Here is a 19,007-nt window from a genome sequence, read left to right as displayed (position 1 = left end):
TAAAATCAACCCTCCTGATCGCTGTTTGTAGGGTGCTTGCCGCTTCCATTTTGAACAGAGTCTGTAAAACATACTCATTTAAGGGGGAAAGGTTGATGACCTGTCTCCAGTCCTCAGTTGCCTTCTCCACCAAGAACAGGCAACTGTAAAAGCCTGAAGATATGCCCCGTACGACCTGTAGTAAGCCGTTTTCTAACATTTTGTCCACCTCTGATTGGAAGGCAAGGTGTTTCTCCGATCTTGGATGGTATGGCGATAACGTTGTCAGAATCTGACTGAGGGGAGGATGAGAGCCAATGAAAGGTATACGGTATCCATTCCCGAAGGCCATACTGTATAATGACCATTTCTCAGCCGAGTGTGATTGCCATCTTGTCCAATACAATGGCCTGATAGAGATCACTCCCATTCATGGCAGCAAGCTGAGGCTACCAGTCCTATCATAAGCTGGATCCTCTTCTACTTCATTCCCTTCAAGGCTGAACATCTGAAGGTTGAAAAGGTCTACTGGGATTTGGGTTTTTACGCGAGATGGAGGTAGAGCCGACTTTAAAGGTTTTGTCAATTTTGTGAATTTGGGGTTCCTTATGCATTTGAAGGAGACAGCTCGGTAGAAAATAGGCTCCTGGGATGATTTATTTCATTTCTAAACTGTCTCTTCCTCTTCCCTAGGAGGGCAGAGGGCCAAGCTCTAAGAATAAGTGCATTCTTTAAGTCCAGAGCCTAGTCAATCTGCTTCAAAAACTTTGTTGCCACTGGGGACCCAGCTGGTCTATTGGGAAGCTGACTGGAGTAAAAAACGTGACTGCCTTCACCCATAAAAGGACTACGTCAGTAAATTTTCTTTTGTTCTCGGGCTTTCACAGATCCAGAAGCTTTGGATAACTGGTCAAATACCTGTATCACCGAAGGGCTAAAGCATTTGCTACGGCATCCGAAAAATATTAATGTAGTTTCATTTCAGAATTGACACAGTGCCCTACTCCCAGTAGGGCCAATAGATTTTGATTCTTAGAAGTTTAAGCTTGGATGTACTGTATAGAACCCATATCTACAGATGTGACTGTACCTTATACGTTTCATTCCTGAGAATAAGTTATATAACAAATTTAAAGGTCTCCTGAGTCATGATGTGTACTGTACTAAAAGTGTGGAACATGAATCTGAACTGTTAGTAATTACTGTATCATACCCAATGTGATTTTAGTGGCACATACTAGAAAAGATCAAACTTCAAGGTACTGTATGCAGATATAGGTATCTAGCCAGTCCCTGCTAGTAAAGTGACAATTGACAAAGGAAAAGTGAATGTGTGAAGGAGGAAAGTTTTGGCATTATTAACATAAACCTTATTACGAACATACAAGAATGCACAAATGCACTGAGATTCATATCATTTAGCCTCATATCATTTGTAATTTTCTGTCAAGAACTGGAGTTGTAACAAATGTGTGAATCCTTTAAACAAGCTCGGCTGTTCGAGTTTCAAAGAATAATTAGGAGCTTATAACATTAGTACTCCAATTAAAACATAATGATAAAGGATCTGATCCGACGTCAGTATAAAATGAACCTATGAACCTAGAAGTGTATGCGAGTTCCCCAAATTTCATAGATATTACTGATGATGAGGAGGAGGGGAAGGCTCTAAGGACACTCTTATTGTGGAAGCCCTTGAATAAGTAGTTCAAGAAACTGCAAGTGCTGAGACTGATGCTCCAGCTGGCAGCAGATACATACATTGCTTTAGTGTGAAGAGGGTCTTGTGCGGTTCTTCATTTATTATATTTATGTGCTCATGCCAAGTTTACGAAAGTTAGAACTTTTAAGATATTTTTATGCCTGTATGACATTTACTTTTTCATGGTATTAATCATTATTATTTTATTCCATTGTAGACTACAGTATAACCATAGTTGAAAACGCAAGATTCTATAAGCCCATGGGCTCCAACAGGGAAAAATAGCCCAGTAAGGAAACAAAATAAGGAAGCAAGTAAACTACAAGAGAAGAATAAATAATCAAAACAAAATATTTCAAGAACAGTAACAACATTTAATCAAATTCTTAAAATATAAACTATCAAAACTTAAAAACAAACTAGAAGAGAAACAAGATAGAAAATCATGCCCTGAGTGTACTCAAAAGCAAGAGAACTCTAATTCAAGGCACGGGAAGACCATGGTACAGAGGCTAAGGAACTACCCAAGACTAGAGAACAATGGTTTGATTTTGGAGTGTCCTTCTCCTAGATGAGCTGCTTACCAGAGCTAAAGAGTATCTTCTACCCTTACTAAGAGGAGAATAGCCACTGAACAATTAGTTAACCGCTTCAGAAAAGAATTGTTTGGTAATCTCAGTTTAGTCAGGTGTATGAGGAGAATGTGGTAAGAATAGGCCAGACTATTCGGTGAATGTGAAGGCAAAGACAAAATGAGCCGTAACCAGAGAAAGGGATCCAATGTAATACAGTCTGGCCAGTAAAGACCCAATAACTCTCTAGTTGTACTATCTCAACACATTTTATATGTTATTAATTTCTTTTTAAAATCTTACCCGAGTTTTGAGGTACTTAGTGAAGTTGGCATACTGATAATAAAGTGATAGGGAAGTTCTAAGGTTCTCGTTGGGTCCCCTTCCTCAAAATAAAATCAAGGGGTGATGCCCACTGCCCATTTGTTTTTGCTTTTTACCTTTTGCCAGATCTCTGGAGAATTCCACAGCATTTTTGTGTAGTGTGGTGTTAGAGTGTGGTCACCATTCTGACATTAGGTATTATGCGTGCTCCATCTAACTACAGTCAGCAAACCACTATATAATTTTTGTTGCCTAAACCTGGGGAGCACCTAGCCTTTTAGAGATGGCATAGTTGTCGAAAGGCCAAGAAGAGCCTTAATCAAGATCTGGAAAGCTTAACTTTGATTGTGAGTGACATAGTGGCTCAGGTGAGGTCCAATATGCTCCAAGTGCCAGAGCTAAAGAACGATGAATCGTCGCCAGCATGCCACGTTGCCACTGGTGTTACATCCACAATGATGACCAGTACCCGACTGTGTCTCTGGCTTGGCCAAACATCAATGTCCTGGCAATTTCAGTAACTGGAGAGGGACCAGTAATTGAAGGTCTCCGGTCCCCTCCTGGGTTTACAATGATTTTACACCTTGTACCAGGCTTCTAGGAGTCTCCTGCTCGGAGTGAGCCTCTTACCTCCCCACCCATTTCATCAACTAACCCATTTAGTCCACCAGAGAATTCAGCAAGTGGATTATTATTATTATTATTATTATTATTATTATTATTATTATTATTGTTATTATTATTATTATTAATTATCTTCTTCTTCTTCTTCTTCTTCTTCTTCTTCTTCTTCTTCTTCTTCTTCTTCTTCTTCTTCTTATTGCTAAGCTAGAACCCTAGTTGGAAAAGCAGGATCCTATAAGCCCAAGGGCTCCACAGGGAAAAATAGCCCAGTGAGGAAAAGAAAGAAATAAACTAAGATAGAAGTAATGAACAATCAAATATATTTAAAGAATGGTAACATTAAAATAAATAGTTCATACACATAATATAAAAGCTTTAAAGAAACAACAAGAGGAAGAGATATAATATATAACAGTGTGCCAGAGTGTACCCTCAAGCAAGAGAGAACTCTACCCCAGGAACTTCTTGGTTGCCCAGGCATATCAGAAAAGGTTCCAGCAGCTACGGGTGAAGCAGTTTCTGCCAAGACAGAGGGCCATTCCCAAACGTAGATGCCAGGCCAAGGAAATACCAGACTGGCCATGCCTGCAATGTCAACCTTGTCACAGGAGTCAACTAGTGAAGATTCGGCAGTGATACTTCTGGTGACACATCCAGCTCCTTCTCCAGTGTCAGCTCAGGTGATAGCGTCTCTACCGAGAACGCACAGTCCCTCCAGTCATACTGCGATCTATCTAACCTGCTCAGGGCCCTCAACTTTAGGAAGAGCCCCAAGACTGGGATCTTCTAGTTAGAAACTAGGCAAAGTTTGGGCCCAATTCCTGAAGGATTTTGAGGCCTACTATGCCAGTAGATATATAGTAGGAAGCTTCAATCAGTGGACCGCTGAGCTAGGAAGATACCTGGAAGGAAAGATAAAAGAGGCTTTCACAGCTATAGGGGGTCTGAGATCTCTTACTCGAGTATGAAGGAACACCTCCTTGACTAGTGATGAGAGGCCCGAGAGAGACGCGACGCTGGGAGGAAGGCCAGATTCAGCAGCACCACTTGTGGGAAGGGAAAACTGTTGAAAATCTATGACGTGAGGCTGGCCTCCTTGTATAAGTCAGCATACCCTCGGCATATCCTAGACAGGAGAGATCCGAGGCAAAAGCTCCTCAAAACTGTTCCCAACAAAGCTGACAATTGGCTGGAACAATACCTGGCCATCATCAATGTCTCTGCTGGCTATCAGGCCACTTGGCAGGATGTTCTGCACCTGCTGGGTGTCCTCGATGAGGCAACCCACCAGCGAAGCAGAGGCAGAGGAATTGGCCATTTGTCGTATGGGAGTCATGGCATGGCTCCTATGCCAACAGGGTTGCCATGGCTGCCCCCAATCGATCAGCTGCCCCCGAGCAAGTATACCCATGCGCTCCTCCTGTGGAAGTGCACCTGTCAACATCATGCACTTTTGATAGGTCTCCTCAGTTCCAGAGGAGGTAGGGTATTGTACTTGGTGCCAGAAACCAATGCACATCATGAATGAGTGCCGCAGACGCCTGAACCTGAGCTTACACTGTGGCTCGGCTAACCAACATGACGCGCAGTGTGGGGGACAGGTAACACCTATGCACAGGTCACCCATCCAGAAGACACCTATTGCCCGCAGCCCTGGGAAAAAACCACTTCCGTCCCAGCTCTTTCTAGGTGAAGGGTAATATGTGTGAACACTACCCCTACCCTGTCGTCCTACTCTGGTTTGACCAATAGCAGGGAAAGCTGAAGAGGGAGTGAACCCAGTGCTTCTTCTCAGACAGTTGAAAAGAAGAAGAGCACCCTCAAATGAGGGTGTGAGTGCTAGGAAGCTTGCTCCTAGTATTCTAGTGGCAGCTTCGGAAAACTTGATTTCCGAGGTTACCCCAGAGCCTGAAAAAGTCATTGTGCATCCAATGACTCTTTCAGGGCTGGCCAGTGATAACCTGTCCTCTACACTACCCAAAGCTTCTCCAACTGACTTCTCCAGGGAGGAATCAGGAACTGAGGGCGTATTGAAAACCCTATCTAGGGTTAACCTGGCACAGTTGGCACCTGTACAACTCATGGCTGGCCCGGTGACATTGTCTGAGTTTCCATCAGGAGTGTTGGATGTTTTCATTGACTCCAGCACTGAGGTCAACCTCTTGTCATTAAGGGTAGTGGAGGATTACACCCTGCAGATGGTGCCCAACACCATTGGATTCAAGGGTTTAGGACAAACAGAGCCTAAGACTTAGGTACTATATGTTGACCCCCATGGTACAGTAACTACATGGAATGACATTCTCCCGGAGTGTATTCCATGTAGTGCCTTCAGGAACTATGGCTGAGCAAGTAATGCTTAGTTACCAGTTCTTTTCTTAAGAGCAAACGGGGTGGTAGGTGACGGAGCCTGAAATCGGCTGAGTGTTGGCAGTATTCCCCAAGAGCCTCTTTGGGAGCATTATGTTCCAATAAGTGGATCCTGTTATCAGTAAGTGTTTTACGCCTTGAAGTCAATGCCAGCGATTCAATTAGGATTACCAGTATTGAGCCCGTACTTGTTCCTGTCACTGTGGATTTCCCTAAGGGACTTGACACCACTGTTAGGTGTCCTGCTTGTCTAACTGTTGGCCTGAAATGTATCATGATGGCGACATCAAAACCCCTGATCTGTCAATAAAAGCTTCAGCAATCCATGGCATCCTGAACTGAAAGATGACAAAGCCTAAGTTTTAATCAAGGGTTTATCTGAAGGAATTGCTAAGATGAAGAAGGGTGATCTCTTGAGGAAGGTGTTTACCACAGTAATGGTGGATGATCTTCTATCCTGCCTGACAGCACAGGAGTACAACCTAACACCTGAACTGATCCTTCTCAGAAGGACCAGTTCTGTCAGATGCTTCAACGTCATCTTCCGGTCATCAGTACTGTTGACAATGATGTGGGAGAGTGTTCTAGCACACCAACATGCACCCACCTTTATGATGAGACACCCATTTATCAGAGGATCTGACGGTTTACAAACCCTGTCACTGACATCATCGAGGAACAGTGCAAGGAGTTGCACAAATTGGGTATAATTGAACCGAACATCTCTCCTTGGTCTTCGCTCATTGTTCCAATTCACAAAAAACGACAACAGTATACGGTTGTGTGTTGACTATCGTAGACTGAATAAGTTGACAGTCTCTGATAAGTTCCTGATGACAAATATGGTAGATTCTGTATTTGGACTGCAAGGAGTCAAGTATTTTACAACCCTTGCCCTTGTTCATGGATACTACCAGTTACTGTTAGCAGAGAACAATAAAGAGTACACAGCTTTCTCCACTGCCTTTGGACACTGGCAGTTCAGACACTTATTGTTTGGACTGAAGAATGCACCTGCAGTGTTTCAGAGAGAAATGCAGAGTATTCTACAAGAGTTCCCGAAAGCGATAGTCTTCGTTGATGACATCTTGATCCTTGGAGCTTCTTTCGAGGAACACCTGAAACTGGTAGAACGAGTTTTGAATATTCTCCAGAAGCACAGGCTCAAGATAAAACTCAGAAAGTGTTCTTGGGTTCAAGCTGAAGTTAAGTACCTAGGTCTTCTGGCTGGATGTTATGGTATGTGTAAGCTACCAGAGTACATCCAGAAAGTGGAAGACTTCCTTAAATTTACTACTGAACATGAGCTATGGGGATTCCTGGGACTGGTTAACTTCCAAAGGAAGGTTATATCAATGTACTCACAGACAGCCAAACCGTTATCTGCGAAGGCTGGAGAACGAAAATTGCAAGGGGACTGATAACTGAAATGGATTGAGCCTTCGAGAGCTTGAAGGAACTGATCAAGGAGGACATTATTTTGTCGTCGTACCCTGACAACTCCGCTGATGTTAAACACATGGCGCGGTTTGTTGACCCTTCAGGTGAAGGTACTGGTGTTTGTCTATGCCAGGAGTCCTTGGAGCATCCAGGGTAGAAACAGGTGATAGCAAATAACTCCATGACCTTCCTTGACTGTGAGACCCGTTACTCTACCAGCTTCTAACCTACCTCTACCTTACCTTATTGCCTTATTCTATGTTTGGGTTCCCCCAGGTCCCTCAGTGTGAGGCACTTCATATATCCACCAGAGAGATGCTTATGCATCTTCCAGTGTATTTTGCATCTTCCAGTTTTGGATGGTCTGGGATGCATCTTAGGTGTTTATCAAGCTTATTCTTAAACACATCTACGCTCACTCCTGATATGTTTCTTAGATGGGCTGGCAGCACATTAAATAGTCGCTGCATTATCGATGCTGGTGCGTAGTGGATTAATGTCCTGTGTGTCTTCCTTAGTTTTCCTAGTATATTTTTGGGCACTATTAATCTACCTTGGCTTGCTCTTTCTGATATTTTTAGCTCCATGATGTTTTCAGTAATTCCTTCGATTTGTTTCCATGCTTGTATTATCATGTAGCGCTCTCTTCTCCGTTTTAGACTGTATAATTTTAAAAACTGCAGTCTTTTCCAGTAGTCAAGGTCCTTAACTACTTCTATTCTAGCAGTAAAGGACCTTTGTACACTCTCTATTTGTGCAATATCCTTTTGGTAGTGTGGGTACCATATCACATTGCAGTACTCGAGTGTACTATGTACATAAGTTTTGTACAGCATAACCATGTGTTCAGCTTTTTTTGTTTTAAAGTGTCTGAATAGTATTCCCATTTTTGCTTTACATTTAGCCAACAGTGTTACTATTTGGTCGAGTCATGGAGTGGAAGCCTCTTCTCATTAATCAGACAGAAACTGAGGAAAGGAATTGTCTTCCGCTCCTGAATTACCTCGGAATTCCAACCCTTTCCTGCATTCCAATGAAAGTCTGAAACATAGGTTGGAAGAGATTGAAGTGGCACAGCCGGGTTCAACCAGCAGATTGTTGAATCCCGACATATATCTCGAGAAAGAATTTTGGGACTCGTACAAAGAACGGTAAATCTCCCATCAAATTAGGAACAGATTTTTTTTTTTCTTTACCTTAAGTTTGTAGTATATTAATCAATATTTGTTATCTTTTATTCACACATTGGGATATGTGAGGAAAAACTGTATTAAATCAGGGTTGGTGTAGCTGTCAGAAAAATGTATATTTCCCATGACCCTGACTAGTTTAGTAAGGTTTAGGAATTTTTAATGTAATGTAATAAAAGAGTGGTAGAAAGGGCATTAATGGATTATGTGTTGATAACTAAAAGAATGGTTGGAAGATTGAAAGACGTGCACGTGTTTAGGGGTATGGATAACGGTATGTCTGATCATTTTTTGGTGGAAGGAAAATTAATTGTAGCAAAAGAGTGGGGGAATAGAGTAGGTGAATGTAAAAGGGAGCTAGTGAGGGTTGAAGAGCTAATAAAACCAGAGATAAAAAGAAAATATCAAGAAAGGTTGAAAATGGCATATGACGAAGTGAAAGTAAGAGAAACGGGTAATTTAGAGAAGGAGTGGAAGTTAGTAAAAGAAAATTTTGTTGGGATTGCAAGTGATGTGTGTGGCAAGAAGTTTGTTGGAGGCAGCATGAGGAAGGGCAGTGAATAGTGGAATGAAGGAGTGAAGGTAAAAGTGGAAGAGAAACACAGGGCTTTTGAAGAATGGCTGTAGAGTAATAGTGTTGAGAAGTATGAAAGATATAGAGAGAAAAATGTGGAAGTAAAGCGCAAGGTAAGTGATGCAAAGAGGGCAGCTGACCTGAGGTGGGGTCAGGGATTGGGTCATTTATATGAAGAGAATAAGAAGAAGTTTTGGAAAGAAGTGAAGAGAGTAAGGAAGGCCGGCGCAAGAATTGAAGAGACACTGAAAGATGGAAATGGAAGGTTGTTAAAAGGAGAGGAGGCAAGGAAAATGTGGGCGGAATATTTTGAAAGTTTACTCAATGTTCAGGATAATAGGGAGGCAGATATAATTGCTATTGCAGGTGTTGAGGTGCCGGTGATGGGAGATGAGAATGAGAGAGAGATTACAAGAGAAGAAGTGAGGAGAGCACTAGATGAAACGAGAGTAGGAAAAGCATCTGGTATGGATGGTGTGAGAGCTGAGATGTTGAAGGAAGGGGGTGTGACTGTACTTGAATGGTTGGCGAGATTGTTTAATATGCGTTTTGTGTTGTCAATGGTACCAGTAGATTGGGTTTGTGCGTGCATTGTGCCACTATATAAGGGTAAGGGATATGTGCATGAGTATTGTAATTCCAGGGGTATTAGCTTGTTGAGTGTGGTGGGAAAAGTGTATGGTAGAGTACTGATTAATAGGATTAAGGATAAAACAGAGAAAGCAATCTTAGAAGTACAGGGTGGTTTTAGAAGAGGTAGGGGTTGTATGAATCAGATTTTTACAGTTAGGCAGATATGCGAGAAATATTTAGCAAAAGGTAAGGAGGTGTATGTTGCGTTTATGGATCTGGAGAAAGCGTATGATAGAGTTGATAGGGAAGCAATGTGGAATGTGATGAGGTTATATGGAGTTGGTGGAAGGTTGTTGCAAGCAATGAAAAGTTTCTACAAAGGTAGTTAAGCATGTGTTAGGATAGGAAATGAAGTGAGCGATTGGTTTCCGGTGAGAGTGGGGCTGAGACAGGGATGTGTGATGTCGCCGTGGTTGTTTAACTTGTATGTTGATGGAGTAGTGAGAGAGGTGAATGCTCGACTGCTTGGACGAGGATTGAAACTGCGAGAATGACCATGAATGGGAGGTAAATCAGTTATTGTTTGCGGATGATACTGTGATGGTTGCAGACGCGGAAGAGAAGCTTGGCCAATTAGTGACAGAATTTAGAAGGGTGTGTGAGAGAAGGAAGTTAAGAGTTAATGTGGGTAAGAGTAAGGTTATGAGGTGTACGAGAATGTGCGAGGTTGAATGTCATGTTGAATGGAGAATTACTTGAGGAGGTGGATCAGTTTAAGTACTTGGGGTCTGTTGCTGCAGCAAATGGTGGAGTGAAGCAGATGTACGTCAGAGAGTGAATGAAGGATGCAAAGTGTTGGGGGCAGTTAAGGGAGTAGTAAAAAATCAAAAATTTTAAGTAATTTTTATTTTTCCTAACATACTTACCGAGAACTACTTTCTTAGGAGTTACCTGTAACCTCCTCTCTACCGACCAGAGTTTTGTGTAGTGTACCCCCCACCCCGTTTTCTAAGGAGGCCTACCCCCGGCATTAAGGAATGTGCCCCGAGGGTAGGCTTATCATAGGTCGATGTCCGGCCGGGTCAGCCTCTTCAGTAAGTTCTATTGGATTAGCACAATGCTTGCAAGGGAAGAGAGGCACTCGGGGAAGGAAGGGAGGGCCATTACCCGAAAGTAGTTCTCGGTAAGTATGTTAGGAAAGATAAAAATTACTTAAAATTTTTTATTTGTTCCAACACGAATACTTACCTCGAACTACTTTCTTAGGAGACTTACACTTTAGGAGGCGGGAGTGCTATTCTGACCCCCTGACCCGGGAAGCGGAGGCCAAGAGGCCCAGGGATAACGGTACCTACTAGAAAACGGATGCGAGGGTAACTACACAAGAGTTCACGTTAGTGTCTAAGTACTCACCCTTTGAAAAACTTCTTCTGATGCGTCTTCCAGTAGCGTAGTCGTGAAGAATGTGTTATCCAATGGTATCAGTTGGTACTCCCCGATAAGGCTAGGAAGCAACTGGGTAGGATGGAAGGAAACCACACTTGTGCCTTCCGGTTGCTAGCCGTGATTGCGCCTGGGGCTTTTACCGTTACACCGCTTGGAGGGCGGAGATGACTGTTCCAATGGAGAACCCGTCTAAGGACTTCCTCGAGTAGTCCTTGAGGTAATGGGCAGTAAAGGTTGACTGGTTCGACCAAGTACCTGCTCTCAGGATTTGACCCACTGCCATGTTTTTCTCAAAGGCTAAGGAGGTGCTCAGGCCCCTGATGTCATGAGGTAGGGGGGTGCCTGGCACTGCTATGCCTTCTTCCTTGTAGGCTCTGGCAATAACTTGTCTCAACCAGAAGGAAATGGTGTTCTTGGACACTTGTTTCTTATAAATACCTGTGGATACGAAGAGGCTCTTGATGCCTGGGCGGAGATGAGCTGTTCTTTCCAGGTATTTTCTAATTGTCCGTACAGGGCATCATTTCAAATCTTCTGCATTACTCGTCCTAGGGATGGCAGGTATTGAAAAACCTTCGAACTTCGGATCCCAGACTGCTGGGTTCTGAGTCTTAGCCACAAAAGAAGGCACGAACTTGAAGGATACTTCTTTCCACTCCTTCGAATGAGAAACGTCATATGACAGACCATGGATCTCACCCACTCTCTTAGCGGACGCCAAGGCCAGCAAGAAGACGGCCTTGAGGGTGAGATCTCTGTCCACGATATCCTTCAAAGGTTCAAAGGGGGGACCACACTACATCTTCAGGACCTTGGCTAAGTCCCACTGGGGCACCCTACTCGCCTGTGGGGGGCAGGACTGCTCGAAACTCTTGACAAGCATCGCTATGTGCCTCGAGGCCCCCAGGTCGATGCCCTTCAGGAGGAAGACTTGGCCTAAGGCGGCCCGAACCCCTTTTATGGCTGGGATTGACATTCCCACCTTGTCTCTAAGAAACACCAGAAAATCTGCTATGTCTGGGACAGAGGCCTTAAGAGGTTTAATGCGCTTCTCAGAGCACCAATTCGTGAAGGAGGCCCACTTAGCCTGGTAGACCGCGGCTGACGACTTTCTCAGGTATAGCGACACTCTCTTAGCCGTGGATGAAGAATATCCTTCTTTCTTCAGGAGCCGCTCGATAGTCTCCAGGCGTGAAGACTTGGGGAGAGTGGGTTGTCGTGGAGCCTGAGAAAATGAGGTTGATGCAGAAGGTCTGACCTGTCGGGCAGAGGCCACGGTGGTTGACTCGCCAGGTCTTTTAGGTCCGCGAACCATTCTCTCTCCGGCCACCAGGGCGCTACCAAAGTCATCTTTAGGTTTCGGGCTGTCCTTACTCTGTTGAGCACTTGCCTTATCAACGTGAAAGGGGGAAAAGCGTACACATCTAGATTGTCCCACTTGTGCTGAAATGCATCTTCTAAGGCTGCTTTCGGGTCTGGTACAGGAGAGCAATATACGGGGAGTTGTGCGTTGAGTTTTGTTGCAAAGAGGTCCATCACCGGGGAACCCCAACGTTGGATGATGAGCTTGGCTACTTCCGGAAGAAGGGACCATTCTGTCCCTACTATCTGGCCCACTCTGCTGAGGCCGTCAGCCAGTACGTTTTTCTTCCCGGGAATGAACCTTGCTAACAACACCACTTGGTTCTCTTCTGCCCAATCTAGAATTTTTATGGTGAGATCGCACAACTCCTTCGACTTCAAGCCTCCTTGTTTCTTTATGTATGCCACTACCGTGGCGTTGTCGCACATCAATGCAACGGTATTTCCCTTTAGCAGACTCGCGAAGTGTAGGCAAGCCTTCTGGACTGCCTTCAACTCCAGGACATTGATGTGGAGTTTCTTTTTCCCCGTCCAACCAGGTCCCTCGTGCTGTTTCGTCGAGAAGATGGGCTCCCCACCCTTGGTTGGAGGCATCTGTGAACAGTAGTAACTCGGGGGGGTCGCTCCCGAAGGGCATCCCCTTGAGTGAGTTTGACCGGCAATGCCACCATTCCAGGGAGGGTCTCGTGTTTGGTAGAACTGGGACTAGAACTTGTTGTGAGTCCAGTTGGCACCAGAGGTTCTTCAGGTTCCATTGTACGGCTCTGAGCCTTACCCTCCCTTGGGGAACTAGTTCTCCAATGAGACCAGGTGACCTATCAGTTTCTGCCAGTCTTTCGCTCTCCTGGGGCGCTTCGACAGGAACGGCTGAATGATATTCATGAGGTTGTTTATTCTGTCCTCCGAAGGGAAGGCTTTTCCCAGGATGGTATCTAACGTCATTCCCAAGTAGTTCATTCTGGTGGATGGGGATAGGTTTGATATTTCCCGGTTGATTATGATGCCCAGATCCTTGCAAAACTGGAGGAGTTTCATCCCTTGTTCCTCCAAGAGGTCCTTCGAGGAGGAAAGAAGCAACCAGCCGTCCAGGTATCGGATGAGGCGAATGCCTCGTTCATGAGCCCACACTGAGACAGTCGTGAAGACTCTCGTGAACACCTGGGGCGCTGTTGACAATCCGAAGCAAAGGGTCTTGAATTGCAGGATCTGGGAACCTCATTTTACCCGGAGAAACTTTCGACTCGAGGGGTGGACCAGAATTTGGAAGTAGGCGTCCTTGAGGTCTATTTCTCCCTCAAGGACAGCAAGACTGACTTCGGAGTGTCCATTTTGAAGTCCGTCTTCTTGATGAACTTGTTGAGAGCCGACAGATCTATAACCGGTCTCCACCCCCCCGTCGCTTTTTCTACTAGGAACAGACGACTGTAGAAACCCGGGCCTGGGAGAAGAATTTCTTCCCTGGCGCCCTTCTCTAACATGGAGGACACCTCCTCTTGAAGGGCGGTCTTCTTCAACGGGTCTTTGGGAGCCAGCCATTCTGCCCGGCTGGCCGGGATAAGAGGGGGTGGTTCTGCTAAGAACGGTAGTCTGTAGCCCTCCTTTAGTACGGACACTTGTCCAAGGCTCCGCTCAGTGAGCCTTCCATGTTTGCCAATGTAGTCTGAGGCATCCCCCAACCCGAGGCTTGGGCGGGGATAGGGGGCCTCCCACTCTATCTCCTTCTGGAGGAGCGGCCTAAAACAGTCTCTCCTAGAGGAAGAGTAACCTATTCTGAAGGAGCTTGAGGATGCTGGAGCTCCCCTACGGGGGGGCTGAGACGCTGAGGACCAGGAGGAAGAGGGAGGCTCTCTCCTCGTCGTGCTGGGAGAGGCCTGGGCCGTCGCGGCACTATCTGAGACGGACCTCTTGTAGGGCGGTTTCCTAGAAGGCGTAGGCCTGGGGGTGTTAGACTCCTTCTTCTTCGAGACCTTCTCCATGATGGTCTCTAGTTCTTTCAGGGGAAACAAGGACTCCCCCTACAAGGGTAGGCTCCTCATGGCCCGCGCTTCCCTGTCTGGAACCTTCCGGGACACCTTAGCCAGTACGGTGTCTCTTTTGCGGAGTACCCAGTTAGCTGTCAAGGCGAGCGACTGGTATGTTAAAAACTTTAAGGTTTTACCCCCGGAGGTAATAAGTTCCCTCAGGAGGCTCTGCTGGTCAGGGTCCGCGGGGTTGAACGAGGCTTGTACTCCTACTAAGGTGGAAGCCCAACAGTCCAGCCAAGAGGAGACGTTCACCAGATCCCTTGACATTTCTTCCATCATGGAGGCCTCCGAAGGAGAGAAACAAACTGGGGCCGAAGAAGCTCTATCCTCTGAGACGCCCTGACCCAGTATGTCAATGGGGGCCTCGGCATTACTAGCCACCACTTTGTCCACATACTCTTGTCCTAGGACCAGATCTTGGGCTAGAGGAAGCGCTAGAGACGTCTTAGGTTGGGTAGGGGGTCTGCATTATCCGTAAAAGGCTTGACCTCCAGTACTCTTCGTCCGTAGCTGCAGGTTCCTCAATCTTATGGTGCCTCCTGATAAGGCCAACCACCCTCCTACAGGCCCAGAGTCCTCCGTTGGGGAACCCTCCCTCCCGTCAGCCGAGGTCTCGGCTTGGGACCGGGGAGCTGGGTTGCCGGGCACACCGGCTGGACGTCTAGTTCTTGGAGCCAGGGGTGCCGTCCTACCGAGGTACTGGACTGCATCGGCGGGGACGTCCGCACCAGGGGCCTAGGTTAACGCAGGCATCGCCGACTCAGCGGGGACTCTCGTCCGCTCAAGGGCTCTGGGTGACGAGGACGCGGTTCCCGTGGGCTGACCCGACAGCAGGAACTGTTCCTTCCGACCCGAAGGCCGCACCAGCTGGGCTGGTTTGGTCAGCCTGCCCGAAAAGAAGCGCGTTTCCCCCCGCTTGGCGGGGTGAACCAGAGGCTTCGAGGACTTACGCCTACCTGTAGAGTCCTTCCTACGGCCTGATCCCGAGAAGCCGGGTCACCGGGCACTCCCCACCGGGCGCTTCGGTTCTGGAATACCAGGCACTCCCATGCGGTGGTACCGGTCTTCCCCGGCGGGAGCCTCCGCACCAGGTTCGGGGGTCAGAACCGGCACCGCCGTGCCGTCGAGGACTACCGTTCGTGTATTCTCTCTGGGGGACGAGGACGCAGATCCCCGTGGGCTGACCCGACGGAGGGAACCGTTCCTTTAAGTCCGAGGGCCGAACCAGCTGTGCTGATTCGGCCAGGCTGCCCGTAAGGAAGCACGGTTCCCCCCGCTGGCGGGGTGAACCGGAAGCTTCGCGGCCTTACGCCTGCCTGAAGAGGCCTTCTCGCATTTCTCCCTGCGAGGGTTATATCTGCGTCTGGAGGATGGCCTTCGTGGCGAGAAATCCCTGGGCTGCCGGTCCGGGGAACGCTGCAATACAGACTTGGGAGGCTCCTTCTCGGCGACGCCCTCGGCTGCAGAAGTGACTGAAAAATACGCCAAAGAGACTGGAGAAGAATTAGGGACATTTTTCCCCAACATGGGGTCATCAGAGGAGACGTGGCCTGCTTGCACCAGGACTCCGTCTCCCAACACACTCCTGAAAGTAGTTCTCGGTAAGTATGTTAGGAAAAACTAAAATTACTTAAAATTTTTGATTTGTTCCAACCCGAATACTTACCTCGAACTACTTTCTTAGGAGTTACCTTCCCCACAACGGACCAACCTCGTCTCCTACTCTGGGTAGGGGAGGGTGGTAGGGAAGCTCTGTCAGACGAGACGCCCAGCGAAGCAAGGGGGGAAGGGGCGCTAGTGTTCTTAGGAGACCTCTTCGTCGCCTACTTCTTCTTGGTGCTATACCGCACCCACTCAAACTCCTGGGGAAGAGCAATGGGCACTTCCCCGCAACTGACTTACCTCGTCCCCTACTCTGGGTAGGGGAAGATGGCTGTATAAAGAAGCTCTATTTGACGAGGCATCGGGTGAAGTAAGTGGCGAGGAGAGGCTCGTCTTCCTATGAGACCTCTTGGATGCATTCTTCCTCTTGGTGCCGAAGCGCACCCACTGCACTACGTTCCAGGACTAACACTCCTGACACGTGGCTGTAGGAGAACATAAGCTGCCCCTACACGACGAACACAGAGGATAAGGGGAGGAAGGATGATTTATTGTTAAATTGTTCCCTTCATCTATTAATTCCTTGAAGGGAATCAAGGAATACACTGGGTAAGCACAAGGGTGGAAGGTGAACACACAGGAACACCCGGGAACAGTACACAGGAAACACAAGTTACCACGCGGGGAACACATGGGACACTCAGAACGCCCACAAAGGATCGATAGAGAACGAGGGCGACGTGTTTACCCGTCGCGACCAGAGAACTTACTGAAGAGGCTGATCCGGCTGGACATCGACCTACGATAAGCCTACCCTCGGGGCACATTCCTTAATGCCGGGGGTAGGCCTCCTTAGAAAACGGGGTGGGGGGTACACTACACAAAACTCTGGTCGGTAGAGAGGAGGTTACAGGTAACTCCTAAGAAAGTAGTTCGAGGTAAGTACTCGTGTTGGAACAAATAGAGGGTTGGGCATGAATGTAAAGAGAGTTCTGTATGAGAAAGTGATTGTACCAACTGTGATGTATGGATCGGAGTTGTGGGGAATGAAAGTGACGGAGAGACAATTTGAATGTTTGAGATGAAATGTCTAAGGAGTATGGCTGGTGTATCTCGAGTAGATAGGGTTAGGAACGAAGTAGTGAGGATGAGAACGGGTGTAAGAAATGAGTTAGCAGCTAGAGTGGATATGAATGTGTTGAGGTGGTTTGGCCATGTTGAGAGAATGGAAAAAGGCTGTCAGCTAAAGAAGGTGATGAATGCAAGAGTTTATGGGAGAAGTACAAGAGGAAGGCCAAGGTTTGGGTGGTTGGATGGAGTGAAGGAAGCTCTGGGTGATAGGAGGATAGATGTGGGAGAGGCAAGAGAGCGTGCTAGAAATAGGAGTGAATGGTGAGCGATTGTGACGCAGTTCTGGTAGGCTCTGCTGCTTCCTCCTGTGCCTTGGAAGACCACGGAGGCAGCAGCAGTAAGGGATTCAGCATTATGAAGCTTAATCTGTGGTGGATAATGTGGGAGGGTGGGCTGCGGCACCCCTAGCAGTACCACCCAAACTCGGTTGAGTCCCTTGTCAGGCTGGGAGGAACGTAGAGAGAACAGGTCCCCTTTTTCTGTTTCATTTGTTTCATGTCGGCGACCCCCCAAAATTGGAGGAAATGCCTTGGTATATGTACGTATGTATGCAATAGAGTCCAAAACGAATAGATTTGTATCCTGCAAATTTTGTTATAGAAACAATGAATGTCGAATTTGAATTTCATTTCCTGTTTGAATTTGTTTACTAAATGCGTCTGTAAACCTTATTTGTAAAGTTTGAGGGTAGGGATGATAAATTAATGTCCAGTTTAATCATGTATATATTCATTCCCTTTTAATTTATCCTCCTATCCCCTATTTGTAAATTATTTTTCTGTAACCCTGTACTGTAGAATGTATCAAAGTACAGTAATTTGAGCTTTAAAATATATATTATTTATGTTATTAGAGTATTGTTTGAAGGGGCAGATAATCTACAACTATTTTTATCAATGATGATTTTCACAGGTTTTCAGTTTTGCACTTCAGGATTATGTAATGCATTTTTTAGTTTTTTTGAAATACATCTTTATTTCTTTATTATTGGTGCAGAATAACGGTAAAACATTTGCATCTCCCTCAATAATGCTGTTAATACTAAACTCCACAATTATACCTTCTAATAACAAATAATGTTAACTTGTACTAGTAAACTCAATATACCTTCTGGCGGTAAATGATAGCTTGCTCTTCGTGTTGTCAAGTGAATCATTGTGATCAAAATCCAGAACTCTTAAGCTTAATTCCATGACAAATAGTGCCATTTTCTGTGCTTACCTTAGGTGCCAGTAACCCTAGTTATGCCTCTGGTTTAAGGGCCAGAAAGGCTGCCCTCATTTCTAGGAGGTTTATGTGGCCCTGGCAATCAATTAGGACCGCCATCTGGAAGTCATGTGTTGCAACAGGTGAGCCCAGCCACCTTTCTCTTGATACATCTATGAAGAGCATCAACTCTGGGAAGGAGATAAATCTACTCCCCTGAGTAGGTTGATATTGTCTACCAACTTAGGTTTCTCTTTTGCCCGAGAGCCACCGGGACTCAGAAGTCTGGAGAATCCCTGTGCTGAGACCAGTGAGATTTCAGTTGCCACTGGAGAGATTGAAAGCAGAGACAGCCGTAAGGATTTCTAAGGAAGTCAGGTGACCTAACAAGCATAGCCACAGGTATGCTTGTAGCGTGTTCCACTTCAGGAAGGAACGAGCCACTCCCTTCAGTCTCTCTACACTGTCTTATGATAGAAAGATCTTGCCTAATTGGGTGTTTATTTGCATCCCAAGATATACTAGACTCTGAGATGATTGCAGAGAGGATTTATCATGATTTATCACAATCCCCAGATCGTGACAAAATGCTAGAAGCCTATCTTGGTTTAGGAGAAAGGTCTCCACCATGTCTGTTAGAATCGACCAGTCGTCTATGTAGCATAAGAGACGAATGCCATTGGCATAGACCCAGGTTGAAACAAGAGTGAACACTTGAGGTGCTGTGAACAGGCCAAAGCCCAGTACCTTGAATTGTTATATTGTGTCATAAAGGAAAAATCTTAGATACAGTACTGCCTTGACGATGGGTGGATGGGGTTTGGAAGCGCATCTTTTAGATCCAGTGTTATCGAGAAGTTCTTTGGTCTGACAGCCTGGCTTACACTG

General features: G+C 46.1%; 1 long non-coding RNA gene across 1 annotated transcript in view; it reads right to left on the bottom strand.

The window, feature by feature from the left end:
- Nucleotides 1–19,007, bottom strand: part of LOC137622806 (uncharacterized) — a 66,140-nt gene that overhangs the window by 10,368 nt on the left and 36,765 nt on the right. The window lies entirely within an intron of this gene.

The sequence above is a fragment of the Palaemon carinicauda genome, chromosome 29 (assembly GCF_036898095.1).
Source record: "Palaemon carinicauda isolate YSFRI2023 chromosome 29, ASM3689809v2, whole genome shotgun sequence".
Classification (NCBI taxonomy): Eukaryota; Metazoa; Arthropoda; class Malacostraca; order Decapoda; family Palaemonidae; genus Palaemon; species Palaemon carinicauda.
The sequence above is the reverse complement of the archived record's forward strand: the minus strand, read 5'-3'. Positions and strand labels throughout refer to the sequence as shown.